The 6519-nt window shown below is 37.1% G+C and overlaps 1 non-coding gene across 1 annotated transcript; it reads left to right on the top strand.

The window, feature by feature from the left end:
- The first annotated feature begins 5632 nt into the window (after positions 1 to 5632).
- On the top strand, positions 5633 to 5739 carry LOC121231321 (small nucleolar RNA R71). Its single transcript, XR_005929382.1, has one exon. It is a non-coding gene; the product is annotated as a small nucleolar RNA R71 (small nucleolar RNA).
- The last annotated feature ends 780 nt before the right edge of the window (positions 5740 to 6519 follow it).

Here is a 6519-nt window from a genome sequence, read left to right on the forward strand (position 1 = left end):
TAATTAGTAAAATAAAAATGAATAATATAACAATTAATAATAAATAAAATAAAATAAAATTGGGGTGATTAACCCAGTTTTCACATGGCCATGGACATGCTTTTGTGTCCAGGCCATGTGGGTCACATGGCCATGTCGCCAGACTGTGTGTGTTTTCCTTCGCTTCTCCCACGCCCACGTGAGAACCCATATACTCGTGTGGCCAGGCCGTGTAACTCTCTGACTTTGAAAAAAATTATCTCCAGGTTTCACACGGCCTAGGACACGCCCTTGTGTCCAGGCTGTGTGGGTCACACAGCCATGTCGCCAGGCCGTGTGTGTTTTCCTTCGCTTCTCCCATGCCCATGTGAGATCCCACAAGCCCGTGTGGCCAGGCCGTGTGCTCCAGACACCCGTGTGGCCAGGCTATGTGGGTCAAAAACACACTTTTTTTTTTAGATTCTGAAAACTAATTAATTTTTTTAAAAAAATCATGAAATAATGTTAAGAAAATTAGCAGTGTTAACACTCGGGTTGCCTTTTGAGAAGCGCTCGTTTAAAGTCTAAGCTTGACTTACCTCGTATTCACACGGTTATGGTGGTTCACGGAGTCGGAACTCCTCTTTCTCATTGTCAATTCTATTATTAACATAAGGTTTTAGCCGAGTAATATTTACCTTAAAAGTGCCAAATTTAGAATGATTACCTCGACTGTACCGTATGGGAAAATATTCAATACCGTAAAAAGAGTTGCTCCTTTGCATTAAGCTCTGAAGTGATGATTTGAGGATCCGTTTTATCTAACAGTACCTGGTCCCCAACCTTAAATTGATTGGTTCTATCCTTAAGCTCGACATAGTGTTGCTTCTGTTCCTCTTTGACATAAGCCCGCCATTCGTCTAGTTCATCTATCTGTAGCATTCGTCTTTCATGGATGGTTCCATTGTTGGCGCATGAACCAGAACGTGGCTCATTTGTGTTTTTCAAAAGGGTTTCCTATAAAGAGGGTTGAATCCCATAATTAGTCTTATTAACAGGATTTATAAAATCGTCTTTATTACTTGATGTCTTAACCGAATCATGAGCTTGGAGTGTGATCTATCATCACCTACACGAAGTGTGAGTTCACCTATACCGACATCAATGATAGTTCTAGCAGTTGCTAAAAAAGGCCGTCTTAAAATTAAAGGGACATCACTATCCTCATCCATGTCTAAGACAACAAAGTCAACTGGGAATATGAATTTATCAATTTTTATGAGTACATCTTCAACAATACCTCTAGGAAATCTAATGTTTTTATCTATTAATTGAATGCTCATCCTAGTTTGTTTGGGTTTCCCAAGACCTAGCTATTAAAACATTTTGTAAGGCATTACATTAATACTTGCCCCTAAATCAACTAAAGCATTATTTACATTTAAACTACCAATTAAATAAGGAATAGTAAAACTCCCTGGATCCTTCAATTTTTTGGGTAGTTTATTTTGTAAGATAGCTGAGCACACTGCATTTAGCTCCATGTGCGACAAATCATCTAACTTCTGTTTGTTTGCAAAAATCTCCTTTAAAAATTTAACTGAGTTGGACATCTGCGAAAGAGCTTCAATAAACGATAAGTTAATATGTAACTTTTTCAAAAGTTTAACAAATTTACCTAATTGTTCATTTGTGCGATCTTTCTTTGTTGCATTAGGATATGGCACACGAGGTGTATGCTCCTTACTTACCAATTTTTGTTTACTGTGGCCTTCATCAACCTTACATTTACTTACCACGCTTTCTTGCCTTGGTTCTGGTTTGGACTTAACTAACCCTTCTTCATCTCAAACAATAATCGCATGCATTTTCTCTCTTGGGTTAGTTTCGGTGTTTCTAGGCAAGCTACCTTGTGGTCTTTCTGAGATCAGCTTAGCAAGCTGACCTATTTGATTCTCGAGCCTTTGAATCGAAAATTGCTGATTTTTAAGCGTTGTTTCAGTGTTTTGGAAACGTGTTTCTGAGACAGAGATGAATTTTGTTAGCATCTCCTCAAGGTTCGGCTTCTTCTCCTACTGGTAAGGTGGTTGTTGAAAACCTAGAGGAGGTTGCAATCTTTGATTACCTTGACCACCCCACAAGAAATTGGGATGGCTCATCCAACCTGTATTATAAGTGTTATTATAGGGATTATTCTGAGGTCTAGAATTGTTACCCATATAGTTGACTTGTTCGTTCTCTGTGCTAGGGTTGTAGGATAGATATTTTGTGTTGTTCACCCCTCCTCTACTTGTATCGCACTGCATCATCAGATGTACCTATGTAGAACCATACAAACCATCAATTTTTTTATTTAAAAGCTCAACTTGGTTAGATAACATGGTGACCGTATCAAGGTTGAAAACACCGGCTGATTATTAGGCTTTGTCCTCATGACTTGCCACTGATAGTTATTCAGTGACATCTCTTCGATAAATTCATAAGCCTCCTAGGTGTTTTATTATTCAAAGTCCCACCGGCAGATGCATCGATCAATTGCCTAGTTGAGGGGTTCAATGTAACACCCCTAAACCCGGCCCAGACGTTATGGCCAGATCCGACATGCCACATCGAAGCGTTCAAAACATTTTATATTCTTGATCCAGAAAAACTTAGTGTTTTAAAAGATAATTTCATTATAGGTTAAAGTGAATGGAAGCTGTGCACCAGGTAGGAAATCAGAAAAGAGGTGGTGAGTCCATCGGACTGCTTAAGTACCAAGCTCCCTTCGAATCCAATCCGAGACATGCATACCGCCATTGCCACACCTTAACGTCATGGATATTTCTAGGAAACCGATTTGATTAAGTCATTTTTAGGAAAAGTGATTAATTTTGGAAAATACTTTCATTGCGGAAGCTTTGCTTGTTGTCGTGTTATTTTGAAATCAATTGTTGTTTTTGAAAATGCGCCCTAAAGCTATTCAATTTCAACAGTTAAAATAAGTAATACCTATCTTAGTAATACATATTAAAATCATCAAAAATAATTAAGCGGCCTTATTACATTTAAAAACCCAAAACTTCAAACGTAAATAAAAGGATGTCCAGTTCACCAGAAGAAAATCAAACTTTCAGAACGGGTGGCCACTCCGAATTCCCTCATAGCTCCAAGCCCACTATGGTTGGGGATCTCCTGCGTGGATGAAAATAAAAGGGGTGAGTTTGGGGAAACTCAGTGTGTAAGGAAAACTCATTCAAAGCCCAAGTCAGCTCAAGCCTATTGGGCCTAAGCCCATTCAGGTAACAGTGGTACTGGACCAGAGCCCTTTTCAGATTACAATAAACTGGGCCTTAGCCCCTTATTCAGATAACAGTATGGCCCATAGGCCCATTTCAAAATACATGCAACATCAATAACATATGCAAGCCCATTTGGGGAGACTACTCAACCCACCAACCACTACACTCCACCCGTACCAGCCCTACACTCCATGTGGGGAATAGCTCAACCCATCTAGCCCAACACTCCACAGTTGCAGCCTTGCTGCTCAGTTAATAGTAAATTGAGGCAAAGCCTCCAGTACGTGGACAAGCCACTTTCAGTACTTCCTCCGTCAATATCTCAATCTCATCCATCAGATAATAACAACATGACATGCAGTAAATAACAACAGTCAAACATGCATTTAGGTCAATTTAACCCTAGGGGTATTACGGTAATTTATCTACTAGGGGTAAAACTGTAAATTTTCCACTTTTAAAGGTGTTTTAGTAATTTATCTATTTTAGGGTTTTTCATGCATATTCCTACTTTTCACGTACTAACAGAATCACGTACCGAGGGTTCTTACCGAATTGGGCCTGTTGGCCCATCATTCCAATTTTGGCCCATTAAGCCCAAAAATATCGAGGGCACAGAAATCATGCACTTTGCAGTCCAAATTTTACAGCTTACCAAAAACATTAATCGATTTACCTCACGAGCATTCGCACACTCGCAAATCTACAAAATACCGGTTTTTGGCATTTCAACTTTTCGACTTTTTTCGATCCAGACTAAGAAAGAGGGTGTTAGTTACACACCTGTTTGCGACGACATGCTGACGAGATCCACACATGAACTGCCTACAATTTGATTACTAACACGTTAATCTAACTATTCAAATATGAACTACGTATTAAACCCTTACAATATTCGGCCAACCACACCTACAGATCATAGTAAGCTTATAAGAAATCAATAACCAACTCATTAACAAATTTTTGTCAATGTTTACCACATAATCATAATCTCACTGCAAGCTGTCTTCCTGAACAACAGTCACTAAATCATTTATAACTGGAGCTACGAAACTCCAAATCAAGTACCGTTAATTTTACCTGAAAATAGACTCATATATATTCTATCCATAAAATTTTCAAAATTTTTGGTTTAGCCAATCAATACCAGATTTTTCTTAAAGTTTCCCATGTTTCACTGTTTGACTAATCTGACTACTCTTCATTACGAATCAAATTTCTCATTTTACAGAATTCAAAATATGTTCTCGTTTATTTCATTTGAAAATAGACTCATAAAGATTTAATTACATAATTTATTCAGCTTCTAACTCATCTCCCACAATTTATGGTGATTTTCCAAATTCACGTTACTGCTGCTGTCTCAAGCAGATTTATTATCAAATCACTCTTTCACACATAACTTGCATGCATGTTTTTTTTAAACATGTATATCACCAATCAATCATCACATATCTATGATTTTACTTAAGTATAATATCCATTTCATCAGTTTAAAGGACAACATATTAGCCGATTTTTCCCCTTAGCATCTAAGCACATGCATGCTCATTTGTTTGGCTCAACTTCACATATCTTCCATTTTTCATCAAAAGAACATGAAACAACAACCATTTCCTTCATTTTAATTCATGACCAAATGCTCACAACACAACCAAAAACCAAAATATGCTTCAAAAGTTAAGGTAGAATCAAGAAGAACTCATGAACATCAAGATGAAGCAAACTACCATGAACTTACCTTCAATTTTCTTCCCCAAGTGACCGAACATTCAAGAGCTTTCTCCTCTCCTTTCTCTTCTCTAACTTTAGGCTATGATGAACAAAGATGGACAAAACTTTGTTCTTTTCACCCCTTTTTTTTAATAAAATTTCATATTTCATCCATTTAATTCTTTAATACAAAAGACATGAAATTCCCATCATGGAACATTTACCTAACCGATTATCATGGAACATTTACCTAACCCATTATCATGAAACATTTACCTAACCCATTATCATGGAACATTTACCTAACCCATTATCAATTTGTACCATGAATTATGGATATCAAGTGCTCATATTGTCTACAACAGCATGATGGCTGGCCACTTCATGTAAAATGGGAGGTTTGTCATGCAAATCCTCCTATTTTGCACTCCTATTTATTTGGCCACTTCAATTTAGCCTATAGCATTTTCAAACATTTTCACATAGGTTCTATTTCATAATTTCACCCCATTTTTCTTATGGAACAAAAATTAACTAAAATTGCCGGGTTCTATCTTAACTTGGGCCTTCTAGAGGCCCACTAACATAATTAAACTTATGCCAACATTCACAGAATTCCCAAAAATTGGGGCGTTACATTCAAACAATTGTAAAAAGTTTGAACCTGTAGCCATAGAGGTAACTTATGGTGAGGGCACCTTCTCAATAAATCCTTATACCTCTCCCATGCATCATATAAAGTCTCTAAATCCATTTGTATAAAGGAAGAGACAACATTCCTCAATTTGGCTATCTTAGCCGGTGGAAAGTACTTCAGAAAAAACTTCTCGGTCATTTGATCCCGAGTAGTGATAGAACCTTGTGGTAGGGAGTTCAACCACTGCTTAGCCTTATTTCTCAACGAGAAGGGGAATAATCATAGGCAAATGGCATCATCAGAAACACCACTTATCTTGAAAGTGTTGCAAAATTCTAGGAAATTAGCCAAATGAGTATTTGGGTCTTCGTCCTACAAACCATCAAACTGAACATACTGTTGAATCATTTAAATAGTATTAGGTTTCAGTTCAAAATTATTTGTAGTAACAGCAGGTCTAACAATACTCGATTCAACCCCAATTAAATTGGGCTTGGCATAATCATACATAGTACGATAAGTAGGATTCAGATTTACAGGATTTACAGTAACCACAGGAGGTAACTGATTATTATGATTTTTTGCCATCTGCTCAGTATTAACAATAATATCCTCTTGCTCTTCTATTGTACTTTGTTGACTTTGCCTCACTTCTCTATGGTTTCTCCGAGCTGTACTTTCGATCTCACTGTCGAATACTAGAGGTCCTGACGGGTTTCTTCTAGTCATAAACTAAAGGAACCTTCCAGAAGCAAATAAAAGAAAAGTTAGTAAATTAAAAGTAAAACAAAAAATAAAATAAAATAAAAATAAAAATGGATAAAGTAATAAAAGTCTAGTGTTCCTAATATTTTAGTCCCTAGAAACGACGCCAAAAACTTGATAATTGTTTTATGATTCACTAAACTAGACTACGATCACGACAAAGGC

Source organism: Gossypium hirsutum, chromosome A06 (assembly GCF_007990345.1).
Source record: "Gossypium hirsutum isolate 1008001.06 chromosome A06, Gossypium_hirsutum_v2.1, whole genome shotgun sequence".
Lineage (NCBI taxonomy): Eukaryota > Viridiplantae > Streptophyta > Magnoliopsida > Malvales > Malvaceae > Gossypium > Gossypium hirsutum.